The sequence below is a fragment of the Ammospiza nelsoni genome, chromosome 10 (assembly GCF_027579445.1).
Source record: "Ammospiza nelsoni isolate bAmmNel1 chromosome 10, bAmmNel1.pri, whole genome shotgun sequence".
Lineage (NCBI taxonomy): Eukaryota > Metazoa > Chordata > Aves > Passeriformes > Passerellidae > Ammospiza > Ammospiza nelsoni.
Genome location: NC_080642.1, coordinates 17,441,232 through 17,462,658, shown reverse-complemented (window position 1 = coordinate 17,462,658; position 21,427 = coordinate 17,441,232). Strand labels below are relative to the sequence as shown.

The window sequence follows — 21,427 nt, the reverse complement described above, 5'->3', positions numbered from 1 at the left end:
AAAGTGGAATCATGAGTGTGGTCAGGTCAGGGTAACTGCAGTGAGGTTTTATATCTGCATGTACCAAAGTCTGCCCCAGAAATGAACGTGGTACACGTGCATTAAAGGAACTTGACAAGTTGATATCACTCAACTCTTTGAATTAAGCTGTTGCCAAAAAAGAAGGCAGCACAAAGCTAAACATGAGGCTGTAGCAAGGGACAGACAAAACTTATCCACCCATCACACAGCTGAGTTGAGAAACAAATGAACACACTCAGCAAGGAAAGTAAACAAGGATGGTCAGTTCAAAGAACCTTGGATCCATGTTTGTGAAAGAAACCAGAAACTGCAGGCACCAATTGAACTTGTTAGTTCACAGTGCTGATGGATTGCTTGATTAGATTTTTTCCGGGTTAATAAGGGCAGGCCTCAGTGGGTCAATAAGCTCCTCACTTGTATATTCTAGTGGGAAGTAAACTAACAACATTAGACAGTCAAAGCAAGGGGGGAAAAAAGAAAAAAGTGATTAGGCTCTTTTGTTCCTCAATACCTGCTTCCCCTTGCCATGAGGCTAATGTGCTGATTCTGCAGCAAAGCCTGAATGTAAAACTGTGAAAGGGTGAAACATTTTGTTTTGACCCAAGCACATTTGGGTGGTAGAACGATGAAAGACAAGAAGTGAAAGTTAAAATGAAAAGCAAGGAGACAACTGAGAAATGTAAAAGCCCAAGGTCTTCACCTTTCTCCCTCTTTTCTGAGTAATGAAAAAACAAGTCAGAAAGAACATGACACCATTCAAAAGAAACATGTCCCACAGTGCATCGGGGGAATCCATTTATTTTACTGGAACCTTGCCTGACTGTAAATGTACAGAGTGTGAAATCAAAGCAGAACTGCAGCAGAAGATTATCAAGAGAGACCAAAAAGGGAGAATATGCAGAAATCATTTACCTAAGAGTGATCAAACAGCCCAAAACTCAGACCTCAGGACAGACATATTTGCATCCTCCTTGGAGACAGGCCAGAAATAACGGAGGAAAGGAGGAGATTGAGGCAAGCAGCCTTCAGGTAGGTAAAAACCAGCAGAAGGTGCATCCTCTGGCACAGAGTGTGAGGAGAAAATAAGCACAAGAGGGGAAGGGCTGAAATTTCTCTCTGGTACAGAAGGAATAGCAGGTGGTAGACACCAGCCTGATCCTTAGAGGATGAAAAAAGGAAGCCCAGGCTGATTTTCAGGGAGAGGGGCACTGTACATGGTTCTTCAGTGGCAGAATCTGCCCCTAAACTGAAGGTTGAAGCCCAGGCAGGGTAAACAAAACTTTTGTAACTGAAACCAGCTGCAGTCCTGTGTAACACAAATGGACTAAATAGATTGCATGGCTCACAGAAAGTGTGAAACTGCAGGGATTTTCAGAGCTCCACCCGAGCCAACACTTATCTAATCTATTCTTAAAAGATTCCAGAGAAGAGTTTTCTTAAAATTTTCTGTTAGCAGAACTGCCCCTCATATTGGGAAGATTTTCAGAATATGCAAATCTTTCTATTAAAATCAGAGAGCAACAAAACTTTACATTCACAGTCTAAAATTTTACAACTACAGTCCAATCATTTCAAGAGTTTGTATTACAGGAGGAAGCTCTGTCTTTAAATAAAACTCTGTAAAAAGTAAGTAGATTCAGTAACCACACTTCCACAGTTGATTCCAACTTTCTGTAACAAGGAAAGTGTTCCTGGAAATACGATTCTTATTGTTACTTAATGTTGATGACTTACTCAACCAAAACTAATTAGTTCTAGAATGGAAAAGTTGTACATGTGAGTTGGGCATGGTCTGTGGAAAAAAAAGCAGCACTGTAGTAGATTAGCCCTCCTTTATGGAATAAATGCAGGAAAGGCAAACAGTCTATTCCTGAAGTCTGCAAAATCCATCCACATACCACTGTGCCTTTACCTTTGCACTCTTTATTAGTACAAGGAGAGCAGTGTCATTGCAGTGATTTTTTTAAAGAGCAGGCAGCAAGAACAAAAGAATTCATTCCTAATTTCAGAACAGCCTTTGAAATGTTGGTCATGTCCAACTTGTCTTAATTTAATCTGGGCACCCCAGGGCTGATCTATTCAAGTGATTTATGCCAACAGGTAGCAACAGCCAATTCAGATTGGTACCTGCTTTGGCCTTGATCACACCATTGACTCAGTTCTATTTCAACAAAACAGGTAATAAGTTAACAATATTCTGTAGTTTATCCAATTACAGTGGAATGGAGAGGCATGAAACCAGGCAACAGCTAATAGATATTTTGTAAACTATCCTCCTGTAGTAAAGATGCACTGTCAGCCCTCAAGATCCACCTCTCAGAACAGAAAACCAGACTAATTCCTCAAATAATTGCTGCATCTATTCAGTTTAGTATATAAAGAAATTATGACTATGAAGAAATATCAGATAAAAATAATCTGCCCTTCTAAGTGTTACATACTACTGCTTGCTCTTTCATATGTAAAATTTCTTCCTATAATTTGATAAAGTGAAGTAAATAATTGTTAGCCTACCTGGTCAGTGGGCCAAGATACACCAGAAGCTGATAGACCAGTCTTAAAATAAATTTTTATATAATTCAGTCTAAATGCCTTCAGGAAGGCTCCTATTTCACTTCATTAACCAAAGAGAGTTAATGCTAATCCTCAGCCTTACTTGAGCACTTCTGACTGAACTGCTCAGTGCAACGTAGAAGACCCATCTAAATTTACCAAAGTAGAAAAAATAATTAGGGAGGAAAAAAAAAACCCACATCACCAACAAAAATTTTGTGGAAAACCCAAAATCTGCAGTTCAGTCATCAAGATGATGATTCAGGTTAACTCCTGTACAGTGCCAGCAATGAGGGGATGCTGTAACTCAGAACAGTTTCTTGCATGTAAAAACATCATGGGAACTGCAAGGAAACATTTTATAAATGGCAAAACTTGCTACAGGCAGAGTCATCAATTGGCAGCCTGACCCCATCCAGGGACATCTAAACCCTAGAGGGAGATGTGATTCAGTAAGTTCTGAGTTACCAAACTATTGTTACAGCAATTCTTTCTGGCCCAAAAGTTTTCCATGTGTGGGTTTTCCACGTTTCAGCAGGTTTGAAAAGTTTTGTTTTCATGGCAACTTCCCACAAGGGCCAAGGGGGTGAACACTTCTATCCTCTCTCACTGCAAGGAAGGAGACAAGAGAATTAAAAAAAAAAATCCCCAAAGATCTGGACTGGTTTGGCTAAATTTAAGCATGGTTGAATTACATTACATCACTGACTCACTGCTAATCAAAGCAAAGTTTCCCCAAAACAACCAAGAGAGATCCCTGAAGCCACAGCTCTGTTTCTTCAAACACCAATTCCAACATGAAGCAGCATTGATTGAGGGAGGAGTGAACACAAATTGAAAGTCCCAGAGATTAGCATTTTATCCAGCAATAACATGTAATACAGGAGCAACAGGGCTGACACGTGCAAACAAGGGTAATGTCCAAGTGGAGGAAACTGGTGAGGAACAAAGCTACAGAAATTAATCCTTTTTCATCAGAAACTAATGGGATACAGGCAGAGAAAGAGGCCTGCACATCCAACTGGCATTGAACTTGGAATTTGGAGACTTTTGAAAATGCTGACTGCCCAAACCCAAGCTCAAAATGAATTGAAGAAATTTAATTCAAGAAGTTCAAACAAACAAAGTACAGATTCTCATTTTTAATTTGTGCAAATGCAGAAAAACACTGTGAAATTAATCTGTTCTGCAGTGGGTGGTACCCAAGTCCCCAGAGCTTTGAGCACTTTATGACCAGTCTTTCTGTAAATTACAAAAATTCAGCTCACAGTTGGCTAACAGGTGTCCTATTTTCTGACTGAAAAATGAATTAAGATGAAGGAAAGAAGGAAGAGCTGAGACTCAGATTAAAAATAAACTAAGTAATAGACAAATAAGCAGTTCTTGCAGGAATTTATGGAAAAATAGAAGTAAATAAAAAACAATACCCAAAGTTTCTTTCATTTCAACAAAAGCCACACACAATTTAGCATACCCCATGTACAAAATAGTTAACTCACTGGAAGTGAAGGAAATGTCTTTCAAAAATCAGCAACACTGGACAGATCCTTAGCTGGTGTGAACTGAGGATGCAAGGTTGACTTTAGGAACAGCAGACCGATTTGCAATAGATGTGAGTGTGTGAGATGTGAGTAAAATGATAATGAACACAGCCCTCTAAAATTTTTTTTACTATTCCTCCAGTAGGTATTTATAAAGGATGGCATTTTTAGTCTATGCTGATGCAAAATTAATGGTCAGCAACAGAACTGAGAGATTCAAAACTAAAACAGATCAAATTCCTCCCTCAGTCACACAATATTAACTGAAATTACAAATGTTCTGGATTTGGAATCCTCATGCTGTCTGGTACACATAATCCTGCTTATTGTCTCTCTGCAAAGTACCAAGTATTTCAAAATAATGTACCAAAAAAAGACCAAATTTCCACTAAATGCAGCATAAGAGTAAGACAGACATAACCTCTCCTGAGGTCCCACTGTCCATTCCAATAGAAATTTTGAAAATTTTAATCAAAAGAGGGAAAAAAAAATCAAAGTGTTTCATCAGACAAAAAAAAAGGCAAACTAAATGGGCCCAATTATCTCTTGATTTTCACATGGCACCATTGTGCGCAGCAAAGTCCAGCAATCAGGTGACCATAAGAAATGAGGATAATCAAATGCAGTTAATGGACTGAATAATCAAGATAACCAGTCCAACTTCAGCACACCTGACTGGTGAAGAGGTGGCAGTGAGGGCCCAGAGTGCTGCAGTGGAGCTTTCCCACAAGCAGGGCAGGGGACAGAGGTTTAAACCTGCACAGGGGAGCCAAACCAGCAACACAGCCAGCTCTGACACAAATAACCAATGCTTGCCAGGATCTCTTCATTCCAGCAGAGGACCTGAAGCAACTCAAATCTGACAAAAGAGACCTAACCAGTAGAACTGTGCAAGCACAAAACTGTGGTCACACACAAAGAGGCAAAAATCCCATCCAGCTAAAATACCTCTTCTTTACAGAGTGTATAAACTTTAATCACAAGTCATGCCAGGACATAAATACACAACTGAAAGAGAAATCTGTTGTTTAAACAGCTCTTGAGAGTGGCTGAGAATATGATTAGAAGAGTTGGGATGTTTATCCTTTCTTCCAGTGCAGTTGTGCAGTCAGACACAAATCATGGGTGATACCTGTGTGATGCCTCCCACTCATCCTATCCAGCTCATTCTCTTCAGCTAAAGGAAATTTGTTTTCTGCATGGCACAATGGTGTAATTCAGAACTGACACAACATCCTGACTACAGTTTTTGTGATAAGCTTAAAACACTAAACACACTCCAATGAGCACATGGGCACTTCAGGTATGCTCTGAGATTGGGACCATTTAATTTTGACTGCAGTAAGTTTCAAGAATGAGCAGCTGAAAAACTTGTATTCCCTGAGATTCTTTCAATGCAGAGTTTGCCTTTTTGATTAAACTCATTGATTTACAGCTTTCTGTGTAGCTGTATAGTAACTGTGCATAAGAAAGCAGTTCAAAGCACATCACATGGTGCAGGATACAGATAATTTTTAAAGCATTAAAATACAAATAATGATTAAAATGCTGATATAAATAAAGATTTATTAAAGAAAAGCACTACCTGTCTACCAGAAGGGATATATTTAAGTTTAGGTCCCAGCTAGAGATGTGAATTTGGATTTAGTGTGTTTATCCTATAGGGTCACTAAGAAAGAGGAACAGGTGAGAGCTGCAGCCTTGCCCCTCACCAGCCCACTCTGCTCAGGGCCTAAAGTTGGTTGCTATGAGCAACATCCCTGTGCCAAATTTAAATGGTTTTCACCCTCCTCAGATGAGCTGATCATCTGAGCTGACACCAATATAAAGCTGTATGAAAAAGCTGGCTAATATCCTCCACATCCTGATCTTGCAGCAACAAAACAAATCTACCCACAGAAAGATACAGGATCAAAGCATACAGCTGAAAGTTAGAAAAACACATTTTTCTTTTTTCCCTCCTTTCCTAAAAATAAAATTAAAAAAAAAAAACTTTTAAAAATTCTACACTTAAGCAACTTGAGAGGACAGTTAGGGGAAAAACAGTTCCCATTTAGCTCACAATTCCAAGACTGGAAGCAAATTTCAGCATTCAGCAGGGAAGTTTTCTTCAAATGACCACAAAATGAGAGCTGTCATTTTCTAGAGAGCTCCTGTGGAAGCCAGGAGCCCTGCCAGGCTGATAGTGCTCAGTGCTGAGGACAGATTACACTCCCTCTCCTCCAGCCCATCGGGATCAGCACTGATAAGCAAACAGGAGAGGAGCCATGTGAGGCTCTGACAGAACCACTCCACTGCAATTACCTCCCTCCCTCAATGCACAGCAGTTTGCATGAATCAGCAAATACCACAGAGATAGAAGAAAGAAGAGACAGAAAGGGTTTTGACAGAACTTGTGTATATAAGTAAAACCACATGACACTGCATGACCAAGCTATTTATGTGATTATCTAATGATTCTATGCATCAAAAACTTTCAAAGATTTCTTCAGTAAAAATGCTCTGCTCAAAATAAAACTAATACAGCTTTACTTAAAGCTATTTTATTTAGAGGGGGAAAAAAACTAGCGTCTTGGCATTATGTCAAACTGATTTATTTTTTTCCCTTCTCCTAAAATTCCTGTGGAACTCCTTGGTTCATCAAGGTCACTGGACCACACGGCTTTTACATGTTTTGCTGAAGCAAAGCCCATGCTCAGTGTGAGGAGACCAGGAGCACATTACCCCTCATGGGATGCCTTTTCCAAATCACAGATTTGGACCTGTCTGTAAAACCCCCAAGTTTTATAGGGTTTTTCCAGGGTCCAACCAGCTCCCAGCGAGCCTGGGCAGCCACACCATGAGCTCAACAAGCCTCTGTTACCACACTGACACCAGTCAAAGGACAAAGCCATCACTTGAAAGCTTTTGACACTTATGCCACCAAAATTATATCCAAGTTTAGTTCTCTTCAGACACAGAGGTAGGAATTGTGTAATCAACATGCAATACAAGGTAAGGTGTGCTTAGGGCAGGAAACAAGGACAGCTACCCCAGCAAATATTCTGGGTCTGACCACAGGCTTCCAAATGAGCCAGAGTACAACTTCCTTTTGACTTATTGAATATACATTAAGCATTTCCTTGTACACACAAGGACACCCAGCCACATGACCTCCACTAGCAGAATATTTTATCTTTGTGTTAATTTTGTGACCCTTTAGGTTGTCCTTTGTCTTGGGGGATGAAAGCAAATAGATGGCAGGGAGGGGACACTGTCATCTATATTTACTGCAGTTTCATGTGCTAGGTCACATAGCATTCCCAGGCTGCAAAAAAAGGCCCTGTTGCGGAGAATTTATAAAACAAGTTAAAGGTAGTGTGCAGTTATACTACAAGAAGTTGTCAGTCAAGGCTTGCTGTGCCTTCCAATTTTTTTATTTTTTTCAGAATAGCCAAAAAAGATGGAAAGTCTCCAACTGTGTCATTCTGTTACGGAGGAAAAGAGTCTTTGCAGGGCTCACATTAATTTGATTCAAGTCAAGCCCCCAGAATTTACTTATTCCCAGAAGTATCAAGTCTATTAATTTACTAAGCTTACTTACAAGGCAAAGGATTTCCTATTGCACATCCCACACAAAAAGAAGAAAAAAAAAATCAGGCTATTTTAGCTGCTAAAGTTTGTAGTACGGGTTGCTGCACTTATTGAGTTTCCCAGCTCAGGAAGCAGGCAAGCTCAGGAGAACATGGCAGCATGTGTTCCATTTCCAGCACGTGCTCTCCAAGCCTCACTGCACTCGTACACATGACTGACAGAAGATTTCAGGGTAGACTTGTGTGCTCCTCTGAATCCAGGCCAGAGGTACTTGAACAATTCCATAAAGTCATTTTATGTCTTCCTGTGACGAGAAAAGTGTTTCCTTACTAAACATCAGGCTCTTGTTGTTTGTGCACAAAGGTATGTTGCAGGTGAAGTGCCAAAAGTTTGCAGCATCTGCCATGCTAACTAAACAAGGCAGAGACATATACAGTGCCAACATTGCTTTAATTCAGGCAATGTTACATTCTTTTTTCTGGAATGTAACAGCAGTTCCTGCCATGAAGTTCTCCATGCATTGGTAAATACAGCAAAAGAATGCTCAGCTGCCTACAGACTGCAGGAACTCTTGGTCACCCAAATGTATTTTAGGCTCCACATGGGTGCAGAGAACTTCATCTGCGGAGTTCAGAGTTGTAAGTAGTCAAAATACACCTATAAGATTCTGTTCTAGATGTAACACACACCAGCAGACGCCAGAATTTACACAGCCAAACCAACTTACTCCAGATTTACACCAGTATGAGGGCACCACAACATATCTGCCATTCCAGCTGATCCAGCTTACTTTTGACATTCAAAGGAAGAAAAACCCTAATACAGTAAAATGTGCCACAAGGGTATACACATAGTCAAATAAAATTAGAGAAGACACTAATATTTCTCTGCAGGAGTTTCATCAGAAGTAGACCTTCTTGCAAAGCAGGCTAAGAAAGCTGCAGTGCTAATTGACAAAGGCTGGGTGGAAACTGCAACATGCCTGCATTTCAGTGAAGCCTTTCCTAGAGTATCTCAAAATGCTCAAACTAAATTCAAAGCGGACTCCTCCCCAAAAGCAGCCCACACACTTCAGCTGCAATGTGTTACAGAGAGCCACAAGAATTAGTAAAAAGTTGGGCAAATAAAGCAAGACCCATGATCTAATTGCTTTTAGCATGTTTCTTACTAGCAAGGAAGGAGGAACATGAAGGTTCTTAGTGAGATCGCCAGATGAGTGATGTTAATTCAGAACACCAGTAAGCAGAGAGAGAAAAAATAGGAAGCAAAGACAATTAATGAATCCCTCTCTTCTTGCAATGCTAAAACTTTTAAAGTTCAAGGCACTTATTAGCATGTACAACTGAGTCTTGATGCCACAAACAGCTCTCCAGCTCCATTTCCCACAGCACCACAGTGCCTTGTAATGCCCTCCCTTCCCCATACCCCTTCCTTCTCCAGCCCTTGGCCTGGAGCATTCTGGTTATCTCAGAGGTGTAAATCATACTTCACAGCCCAGAGCTCACCATTAATGCAGTTATTTTGGCTCTTCTAGTCCTGTTTCACACCCCACACACAAAAAAAACCCAGAGGTGGCTGTAAAGGAGACTGACAAGGTTACACATCAGAGGGTTCTGTGAGCTCTGGAAGCACTGTGCTGGTTCCATACACAGAAAACAGAATGAGGTGAACAATTCTCACTTTATAGGCAGTGGGTTAACTGCCTCAGAAGTTTCACATCATGGTGTGCGTGTGTCCTTTATCCCTGCCCTTACCACCCTAACCACCTTCTGTTTCCAGAGCAGACAACCAACACATCATTCTATGGAGGCACCAAAATGGCAGTGCCTTGTCACATAGCCCTCTGCTGAGGGAAGGTTATGTACTGTCACAGCAGATGTCACAGCTGAGATACACAATACACAGAGTGTCACCACACAACTTCAGAAAGCTTCAACCCATCCAGAAAAAACACCTTACCTTATCAGAAGGCTTCAGGCTTCTGCCCACACGGAGTAACATCGGGACAATTCAGAAAGCTGCAAGCAACTGCCCTTCTCATTCTTTAGCCCAGCCTTTTATCCCCTCACTGTTGATGCACTGCACCTGTGTGCCCCTCATGGTTCATGCCCTGCCCCTGTGTGCCCTCTGCTCCCTTTGGTGGTTGGTCAGTGCCCCTGGGCACTCCATGGCTCATTAGCTCCAATAGGATTCACCTGCTGCTCACAGCTGTAGCTCATTGGGGATGGGCTCACACAGCCCCATCCCAATCACCACAAACTGTGTGCCTACAATGTACCTTTTAACCTCCTTCTCTGTGCACACCACTGGTCAGACAGGGGTCTTGCTTGTCCTACAAAGATGGCATTCAACTCCCAAGGCTGCACACAGATCTTGTGCCACACTTCCAAACCTAAAGCTTCTCCAGCAGCACCTGGTTCATGGGATAGTCGGAAGGGCAGAGGGATGTGGTTGCATTGAAGGCTCAGAAATGCTGTCGTGGCTGAGGATCTGCCTATGGAGCTGCAGCATGGAATTGTCCTTCTCATGTGTTACTCATAAGGTCTCCTGGGCAGGGATGAACAGGCTTTGACACACAGAAGAAAAAAGGCCAATAATGCCACCAACGTGTCTAACATTGACAAAGATACATTTTTACTACTGCACAGAGATAGGATAGGAAAATAATATTCATGAACACACACAGGCAGGCACAAAAGATGTAAAATTGTTTGAAGAACTTCCGGTCTTGTTGTTAAGTGTGCTGTGAATGTTTCCAAAAAGCCTAAACTCCAGACAATGGCAGCACATTGCCGAAGAATGTTTAAGGGATTTGGGCAAATCTGATAATTGCTTGGTAAGACAAAAGCAGAAATGGCTTACAGAAATAAAGGACATGAGTTTGAAAGAAAGTTGCTTTAATTTTTAAGATTATATAGCGTACAGTGCAAAGAATAAAAACCCACTGACTACAAGATAAAAACAGTAAAAAATCTTCTGTCAGGAGAGCACATTTACCCAGACTTTCAGAGCACAAAAAGAAGCCAGAATTCTGTGTTTGGAAGAGTCTGTCTGCCCATTTGCTCCAAGCCCTAAAAAGCCACTTAATTCAGAGTGATTTCAATTTCACATACTCCAAAGTCAGGAGCATGATGTGAACACAGATAACTTGAACTTTCATTTTTCCACTCCAAACTCTGTAGATGGAGCAGCCAGGACACGCATAACATAGACCAAACAGTGATTTGTGCAAGAACTGCAGCTCTGCTCTTGTTAATATAGTCAAAACCATTTAAATTGGAGTTGGATGGATCGAGCAAAAGTACATCTGTGAACATTTTCTGGCCTGTTGAAAGCTTGTGTTCATCCCTTCCACATCAGTGTTCTGCACATATCCCACCCCTGCATTTAGGCAACAGGAGTGGCCTCTGCCTCAGATGGCCTCTGCTTGACCAACAAATCCTTGATGGCTGAGCAAGTACAACTGGGAAAGTATCATCTTATTCTTCTTATTCTTATTATCTTACTATTATTATTATATTATTCTTATTATCTTCCTTATTATCAGAGACAGAGCACTCTGAGCTGAATCAACACCTACATCTACAAACGTTCATGCTGGTAAGCAGGAAGCAAAATATTCATTTTATGAGAAGGGGTTATTCATAGCATCAACTTCCCTGCTTGCACAGACACCAGAACACATCCCACCAGGAAACAGGAACATCTGAACATTTAGCACAGGCTGAATAGATATAAAATCTTTCTCTGAATATTGAAAAAATTAAAAATCTACATATCCCTGAAACAGTTCATACATAATCATGAACACCACACACTTTAGAAAAACCAAATCCTTAACCTTATAATTCCACTAGCACGAAAATTTAATACATACATGGAAATTTATTTGCCCCACTTTGGCTTTGTATACATAGAAAGGAAAAATCAGAGCCTACCTACTGCCTGGAAATGATTAGCATGCTCAGAGAGGCTGTGAGCAGCCAGGGGCTCTGTGGTGCAGCCTGTGTGTAATGTATCCAAGCAGTTACACACAGGATACAAGCGGAGAGCATTAATGGCAGACCTTGGCTGAGGGGGACTCGCGTTAAAGGCTCAGAAGATGAGCACGTGTGCTATCACAGAGCAGTGTGTCATGGCACAGGCAGGACATCACTGAGCACTTCAGCGCTGCTCTTTTGTATTAAACACAGCAACATGCTCTGTATCAGAACTCTTCTTTTTTCAATACTTATTAAGCAGGAGAAAAATTAATAAATCAGATGTAGGCTGATGTGTTCAGTACAACTCTGAGCAAAGCTTGTGCAATATTTTAGCAAATATTTACTGCAGACACAGAGAAGCCCTTCCCATGTTAGGTTTGTGATCAGCTGTATTTACCATTCTCTATAAATGAAACATACACTTCAATTAGAAACTGGTGAAGAATAAATACATACAAAACATGGACAAGGCAAGGACTCTAAACTCCCTGAACACACAACCTGTTTTTCCTCTAGATGCATTTTAATTACATTTTGCAGATGTTTTTTTTCAATCTTTTGCCATAGCATATGAAATTAATTTTTGAGGGGAGGGAATGCAAGAGGAGCTTTTCTATATTTACATGTTAAACAGTATTTGCTAGTCTAGGCAAAATGCATTCTGCTATTCCAGGGAGGCACTTCCCAGGGATACTACACTCCAGTTCCCAGGTCTGAAGGACTCAGAAGCAACAGCATTCCACTGGAGTGGGTATATGCATAGTCCTTTGTCTTAAATTCAGGGTCTCTGTGTAGGATGGATTCCTATTCTTGTTGCATCAAAGCAGAAGCAAAAGCCAAAAATGTCCACTTTTCACCCTCATTTTAAAGTTTATAAGATTTCTCCAAAATTTAGAAAATATATATTCCAGCAACAAATGGATTACAAGAAAACAAAAGAAAAAAATTCTTTTTCCTTTACCTATTCCAAGCAATACTCTGCCCTATTGTGAGGGTAACGGTTGAGCAAGATAAATGTGTAGATCTTCACTTGAGATCTTGGCAGCAGAGACAGCCCCGTGCATTTTGCAGAGTATTTTGGTTTAAGGAGTTCAAAGAATACTTTCTTCTTCAAAGTCAAATTTCATCACTGCTGGCCGGGTCATGTTCCACTTCTTATTTCGATTCCCGTCCTCCATGAACTCCTGGTAAGGATCTTGCTTTGAAACCGCTTTCTTCGAGCGTACATAACCAAAGAAGACAGTTAATGCCAGGAAAGAGTAAAACAACATGACAAAGAGGATGAAGAAATAGGCGTTGTCATATGGTTTGTATTGTAGCTCTTTTTGTTCTGTAGCATTTTTCCTTTTGTCCAGGTTCCTTTCCAGAAGTTGCAGAACACATTGCGAGATGAGAGAAGCTAAAGCTGTTTGGTTCATTTTGGGGAGTTCAAAAGCATGTCAGAAAGTAGAGGGGAGTGAGCATCCAGGGGCCCCAAGTGATGCTTCATTGAAGTGGGACTCTGTCCACCGGCTCTGGCAGAGTTGGATCTGGCCTGGAACCATTTCCTCATTTGGTAAGGAATGCTGTTAAGCACTTATTGGGTCTCAGTCATTTGATAATGAGGCATTTGGCTGATAAGCCTGCCTTGTCTGCCTCTGAAGTCTATGAATAATAACAATAATTGAACAATAACAAAAACCTGAGACACTCATCTGCCAGAAAGTTTAAAATGTGTGATTTAATTTTTTATTCCCCTACCCCCACAATATTTGGGCAACAAATCTGCTCAGGTTACTAGGGGAAATGACTTTAAAAGCACCAGTGGGGGTTTAGGGGAAGAAAGAAAAAAAAAAGACATTTCAGTCAACTGCTATCTACAAGTCGAACATGAAAACTTAAATTTGAACTCAAATTTGACAGCCTTGGAGCTTAGGTGTAAAGTTGAAATTTTTAATGTGTTTGCATTGAGTGTTAGGACTGGTAGTCTGTAGCTGTGTGCTGCCAAAAATACGTGCCACACTGGAAATATTCGAGAGAGCAATATCCAAACAGAAAAGAACTGTTTATAAAGTCATTCTGGAATATGAAAACTTTGACTGCCATTGACAAGTGGACTACACTGAATATTTTCAGACAAGGAGCAAGGAGGTTAAGTCTTCTCCAGTGTGGTTTGTCACAGGTCATGTCTACTTGCATAATAATAGCAGAGCAGTGCTCCGTGGATTCCTGCTTCCTATTGTGTTTTACAGGCTGGGTCACTCTAAAGTAAATTGTTGTTTTACAAAGTAGTGAAACCTTATCTTGCCACAAAAAAAAAAAATCCTTACTGCCACAAACGACAATACCAGCTGTTTCTTTCTGTGATCTGAATTCTGGGGAATAAGCACCATGACTTTGAAGTGGAGAGCACATCACCAGACTAGCAGTTTGCCAACTCTGCACTGTTTCTTTAGGCCTGACCCCCTGAACTGATTGTATGATGACTAATTCACATGCTAAGATTGCAGTATATCGGTATCACTAAACAGCCTGCGTTTGTCATTAAGGGTTCCTTGTAAAAAGAAAGATGAAAGTGAAGTCTGTAATTTTATATGAGCAGCAGACTATGGTATAAGTACATTTAGAATATGCAACTTCTAGAAGAAATGCTCAGATCCACATTTTAACTATTTGTTTTAAAATCAGCCCTCAAAAAAAAAAAAAAAAAAGAAAATAATAGAAAGAAAAAAGATTTAAAATTCCAATAAAGAGCAATGCCAAATCCTGTTCTTGGCTGGGGCCAAGTTACAGGACAGATCTAATTCACCTATTCTTGTTGATAAAGGAGAAGAGATTCAGGGGACTGAATCTTGTTTTGAGGCAACAGAAGAAAAATTTTATCAGCAGTCAAACTACAAATAAAAAACATGCATTAAACTAGTATAAAATATTCAGGGGAACTATGCCCAATTTATATTCATGTAACTGGAAAAGGATTTTCATTTAGGTTTTGTAACTTTTCCAGAACTCTGTAAATTCTTACTGTTTGTTTGTTTTTTAAGGAATTTGCTTCAGTAAAAGAAGCCTGCAATTCTGCATAAATTAAGTTGGACACATGTTAATTCCTGTAAATTTCTTGCCTGCTTGAGAAACACATAACCTCTGTTGGCCAGTTTCTGGGGCTTTTGAGATTGGCAAAATAAAATTAAAAAAAAAAATTAAAGGGGGTTTTGAGGGGTAGGACGCCCCAATGGAGTCAAGAATTGAGTGACAAAAATCCCACCAGTGAATTCACAGTGGCAGTTTGGGGTATGCAATGAATAAGGAATGCTGTGCTTCACCTTCCCTGTTAAAACAGCTTCACCTGATTCCTGAGATTCATACTCATTATTTCCTAGAAATAAGTATTTTAACTCATCTTATGCTATGCAATGTACTGGTATTCTCACATATCTAAGCAGTTTTTTAGTGCTTGACAAAAGGCACAAAAACCCTTCTTTCCTCTAGCATTCAGACAGTCAGAACCACATCAGCCTAAGCCTGGAAGATAAATTACTGTGTTTACACTGGGCCATGCTGGTATCTCCCAAACCCAGAATCCTGGCCCAACAGCCTCAGTGTGACACATTCCCTGTCCCACACCTGGGCTGTGATATGCCCAGGTCACCCAGAGGAGAGCAAAACAGAGCACCCTTAGCAAAACTGACCCTACACATCACCAGCTCCACGTGGCTGCTACAGAGCTGCTCCCACACCACCTGGGAAAGGCTGCTGCACACAGGGAGACTTACTCGGGGTGGTCATGGTGGCCTCTGCAGGGAAGGTTTAAGGGGTTTGCATGCCCACAGCACAGCTCATCCCCTCCAGACTGGGAGGAGCTGCTCAGGGTGAACACAGGGCTCACCTGTCCTGCTCTGCTTGGCCCTCCTGAAAGGCCCTTGCCCCAGCACACCTCCACCAGGAGCCAGGTGATGGGCCCAACCCCTATCAAAGGCAGATTCTTATTCATCCTCCTGCTCATCTAGAGTAGCCTGGTCTTATTTTAGCTTGGGGTGGTTCCAGACACTGTTTCTGCATCTTGTGTTCTGCTAGGTTCCACAAACAAACAGGGCTTTTAAAGTTGCTTTTTCTCTCCTTTTTTCACCCTCCCCCCAAACAGTTAAAAGTACATAATGGTGCTTTGAACAAGATCCTAAAGAGCTATTTCCATAAAGTGATCCAATTCTTTTTAGAGATGTAAGTACATGAAATTCTTCAAATGCAGGGGGACAATGAGTGAAGATTAAAAAGAAAGTAAAAGATTAAAAGGAAAAGACCATAAGAAAAACTCAAAGGGGGGGAAAAGATCAAAAAAGAGGATTAACCATGTTACTTGTTGTTTTTCAGAAATTAAAGAAGTATGGAGGATAAGGAATTTGTTTCCTTTTGGCCCTAGAAAAATGCCAATTATGGTAGCTAAATTGCCAGGATCACATATCAGTATGCTTTGGAAATGTGAGAAATGGATGGGAAATATAAACACAGGGCAATAGCTTACAGTTATGTTATGAATTAAGCCACAAAAATATCAAGATTTAGTCACTGAACAAGCTGCCAAAGTTAATCTTTTCTGATGATCTTGAGCAGAATCAGAATAGAAGTAACAGAACTGTAGTTTCACAGATTAAAATTGCCTTGTTCTTTGCTATCTCTGGGTCCCCACACACCTAAATTTTCCACTAAAAATCAAAGGAAAATGGGTGCACATGGGCATAAGATTGAGCTCCTTATCTATTCTGTGTAATTTTTTAGGAATTTTTTTATTTTATTTAGCAGTAAAAAAATTAACAACTCCAAGTTCCTCTTTGGCAAGAGCACTTGTGATGTTATCCACACTAGGAGAGATATTTTCCTTTAGATGGGGGCTGGAGAAAATGCTTCCTTCCAGATCCTTCAAATATCTGACACTTATGCTGCCCTTTATGAATAAGGATTACCAAAGGAGGTGAGTAAGGGTTTCTGCCACAACTTTGATGCCTGTCTAAACCCAGGATTTATTTACAGAATCTTCAGGGTTATTTTAGCCAAACCAAGTACCTTTACTGAGTCTCACAGGTGGTTTTGCTGTGCTTGGTTCTCAAAGCAGGGCAGGCCAGCCCTGCAGCCTGTCCCTGTCCCCAGGGTCAGCACCTGGCTGGGACAGGCAGACACCTCTCCCCTGAGGCTCCAGCACGGTCTCAGCACAGCAGGCACAGTCTGGGTCATGGCTGGCTCCACAAAATGCTCTGGAACCAAACCAGGCTAAGGTGAAGGCTCACAGGAGTGAGCCTGGCAAGTGCAGTGACAGAGCAAACCCCCAGAGATCCTGGTCCCCACCATTGCTGCTCCCACATGGATCACCTGGGGCCTCTGCAGCACCGGCACAGCCCTGCCATGTCCCAGCAGCACCTGAAAGGGAGGGGCTTTAATTTTCACAGTGCTCCATGCACCAGGAGCCAACTCCAGAAATGGCACATGCTGTTCCCAGCCATTCTCAAAGGATCAACTGAGCTTTGCCCCAAGGCAGCACCTCTGGGAACATCTCTGCCCTGGCTGCTCCCCTCAGCCACCCCTTGCTGACCCCACAAACACAAGAAAAATGCACTTTTAGGGGTCACAGCACCATCTCCCCTCCCACCTACTGGACAGCAACACCCCTGTGGAAAACTGAATTTAGGGGCTAACCCTCAGCAGAAAAATCCCCTCAGCTTCCTCAGAGGATTCCCAGCAGGGCTCCTGCTGTCTCTGCACCCACCCACGGGGAGAGCTGGGCTGTTTCCTGCACATGCTGGCACCAGAGACTCCAGATGGCCGCCACACACCGAGCCCAGCCCAGCCCAGCACCCCCAGCCCAGGCCCTGGGTGTGCCCCAGGCCCAGCAGGCCACAGGCTGCTCCGGGCAGTGCTCTGCGCTCCCCTCACAGCTGTGAGGTGTGGGCGTCCCGGTTGTGGGTTTCCCTGGGTCTGGATTGAAGGTACTTGAGACAGGAATTCATGTTCTGACTCGGGTGTTTATTATTTCTTATCAGTAAAACAGTCTCTCTGCTGTGAGTTTGGCAGCTCTTTATTAGAAGGCACAGAATGGCCAACAATCTCTTGGTACAAGGTCTTTTAAGACTAAACTATCCAATAAAGAACTAACACCTAGATTATTTTCCCTTTTAACCCAACAACTGTTCCCAAAGAGCTGCAATGGGGACTTTTCTGCTCAATTACAAAATGCCACCCAAACCCAAGAAGAAGGAAGAAGCAGCATGAAGAAGAAACCCAGGACAACACCCTGCACCCTCCACGTTGCTTCCATCCACCACATACTAAAAATCCCAAATTCTAAATTTCTCACCAACGATACACCTACACTGCTCTCTATAATCTATTTCCCACTTTTGTGGGTTCTAGTCTGGGAAACTTTCCCCATGAATGAGGGTCAAAGTCAGTGCTGCCCTGGGGGTCAGGGCACCCCAGAGCAGACAGAGAAATATCCCAGTGCCCTGGGTTTCCACAGTGAGGGCCATATTTTGGCTGCTCCCCTTGACCCCCCACCATCCCCAGCCCATGCCTGGCATGGCTGCACTGCCCTGCACTGCACTCAGAAACCCTTTTGGGCTCTAAAGGAAAAGCTGAGCTCCACCTTGCCTTTTCACACACATTCACTATCCCCTTTTCAATCAGGCAGCCATGACTGTGCAAATATTTCCCTCAGGTTTCAGTGCCAGGAGAAACTGATGACTTTTTGGGAGTGCTGCAGTTGGTGGTGGTGCTGCTGGTCAGTCTTTGGAAAGAGCAAGGGAAGGAGAAATTCTGTTGAGCTAATGCAGGCACTGGGATAAAAGGTGTGGCTATTGGACACCTGCAGAGTGGCAGGACTCAAGTTTGTTGGAGAGCCACACGGGAAAGGGATGCCATGAGGAGAAACCATGATATTGAGGGCAATGTGTATCTTCCACCACCTGGAGACTTCAGATGGGGACAGTGGAAAAAGGTTTCAAACACTGTGTCATGAACTCTACAGAGGGGCAAGACTCCAGTGATGCTCTATGGCTCATGTAGTGCAGAACCAGGTGGTCCCTGCAAGCCACACCACCCCCAGCCCTGACAGACCCTTCCCCAGGATAAATACAGCCAAAACAGCATTTCAAAGCACTCAGGAGATTTGTACCCCTAGTTAATTATTCTGGTACTGACCATGGGGACACTCACAGGAGAGTGTCTCCAAAAACATTTCTTCCATCTCTGAATTTCTGAATTATAAAACATCATTGTTTGAGTGTGCAGAGTACCTGTAACCATCACCCTTTTAAAGCTAAAATTTTAAAGGTATGTACATTTGAGATCATTATGAATAAATGCATATATATGGGGAGAAAAATGTTTGTGCAAATAAAACTGAGTCTGTGAGGAAAAAAATTGGATAATTGTTCAGAGCCATGAGAAGAACTGAGACCATAATTGTGTACAGCATAAGCAAAGATACCCGTGTGAGCACTGAAAGGAGGGGAGTGTGGGGAGAAACAAGTAGCTTAACATTTGGTTATGGCCTAAGGGACAAACTTTGCTGAGGATGAAGACACTGAATGGTTAATAAAGCTTCTGAACTGTTTCCAATTCTCAGACAAGGAAGCAATAGTTCCGCTCTTACCAGCAACTGCTCTTTCATATTTGTGTATCGAGCTGGCTTTATTAAATTATTCAGCAAAGGTCAAATGTGATGTGTCTTCCTAGTTTTATTATGATTTTTCATGACATTGCCTGAGTAGCTGAATAATAAACAGTGCATGTCAAAATGCTGTAGTGCCCAAGCTGTCCACAGCCACCCCGGGTTAATCAGCCACTGGTTCTGAGGCGATGTAAATGCACTAAGCAAAGATTTAAACTCTGTGTGAACACTGCAAAGTATTTTTGTGGGAACCACGATGGCAAAACAGAGCCAAGCACTAGCACTGTGTGCACATCCTGATTTTGAAGCCTGTTTCTATGGTAAATACCTGTCAGGTTTTGAACCTGACTAATCCTCTAGCTGTAGCATTTTGCTCCCCAAGACTGATGAGAACTTCCCAGCCTGTGATGAGCTGCCCAGAAGTGCTGGGAGTGAAAATCTGACACATCAAATGCAATGTGTCTCACCTGCAATGACCACTGAAGCAGACTGCAAGTTTTATTATTGTACAATAGACAAATATCTTGAATAGATTCAAATCAACTCATGTGCTTCTTTAAATAACCCTAGGACTCTCCAGTTGCTCCAGGGAATATCTAGATGTTATTGGAAAAGCGAAAATAAATTTAAAATGGGATCTTCTAATCAGGATTCAGGTTTCCTTGCAATTAAGCAGAACATTGAAGTGAGCAATACAAAAAAGTTTATAAATTCAAGCTGTTCCAGGTTTCTGATGGTCACATTGATATTGCCTTAATTTCTTCTTATTTCATAAAAAGGTATCTTCTAGTAATCCACTTTATAGACTTTAGGCCAGAAGACTTTATGGATAGCAAATGTTGAGAATGTTCACGGTTACTAAAACAGCAAAAATGTATGCTTTACACATCAGCAGTAACCAGAGATAATGCATTTCTTAAATGTGCGAGGATAAAGCCCAGAATTCAGACATAACAAATAGTTTACATGCTGCTGTCTGCCATACTTCTGAGAAAATGCAGACATCCTTGCTACCAAAAAATATTAGTAGCATGTGATAATTTGGGTTGGGGTTTGGAACTGCAAAGTTAAGCAGCTTTATATTTTTTTCATTACATTTAGAGATACAGGTTACAGACCTGTAGCCAGATATTTTGTGTTTGAATTTGTACAGACCTTAACCTGGGGTTAGAGATTAAAAACCTAACTCTTCTGCATATAGGTGCAGAAGCAGATTTCTGAGGACAGTCAGAACCTGTTTGACAGTCAGCTATTTTTAGTGAAGATTTGTAGATTGGGATAGGCATTTTGTACCTTTCAAAATAGCCCAGAAAGATACACTTCAACAGCATTTGTTATTTGGATAGAGACTTTTGAGCAACACTGAGTAGAAAACTCTGTGAGATTATTGGAGAAAAATGTTTATTTCTAGATTGTATTTAAACAAGAAACACTGAAATATCTAGGGAAAAGGATAATAAGTGTCATTAAAAATTATTCTTTTCCTAGCTCATTCATTAATGCCTGCATAAAGGAATAGCAAGAGATACTAAAGTATGGCAAAGTGCATATACTAGGTATTGTGATGGGAGTAGAAGTCATTTCTAGATAAAGGAAGACTTAATAAATTTAAAATCATGGTTGTGACACAATGAAATTTTTTTTTATGAAAACCTGTCTCTCAAAAGCTTCCCATTCTAATGAGATGACAGACAGTTGTTTAAGCAGCTGTGGTGATTTATTTCCATCTTGTAAAATATGCACACTCACACGCAGAAAAATAAGAGGAGGGACCCTGAGACCTGCCCTTTCTGCACTCATAAGTGAGTGGGGCTTGGAATCCATTGCTGTGAGCACATTCCTCCCAACTTTTGCATGGCTTTTCTGTCAAATGCAATATCCATGGCAGGCTCATTCCCCTTTGACTTTCTGAGCATTCAGGATTCATATCCCAGAAGCACATGTGGTTTCCAAGAACCTCCTCAGTCTTGACAGTGATAACAAGAAGGGATCAACAGCTCCCAAGTTATCCCTATAGCTCTGTCAAAGATTTCTGCAGCACATAATAAATCAAGATACTGCTCTGCCCAGGCTCCTCCCTTCCCATGACAAGAGCTCCTCCTAGTTCTCCACTACGTGGC

At 41.6% G+C, this 21,427-nt stretch overlaps 1 long non-coding RNA gene across 2 annotated transcripts in view; it reads right to left on the bottom strand.

The window, feature by feature from the left end:
* Positions 1–9,688, bottom strand: part of LOC132077683 (uncharacterized) — a 35,313-nt gene extending 25,625 nt beyond the window's left edge. For both annotated transcript variants that reach the window (XR_009419093.1, XR_009419094.1), the window contains exon 1: positions 9,648–9,688. This is a non-coding gene — a long non-coding RNA (uncharacterized LOC132077683). The remainder of the gene's footprint in view (positions 1–9,647) is intronic.
* Between the last annotated feature and the right edge of the window lie 11,739 nt (positions 9,689–21,427).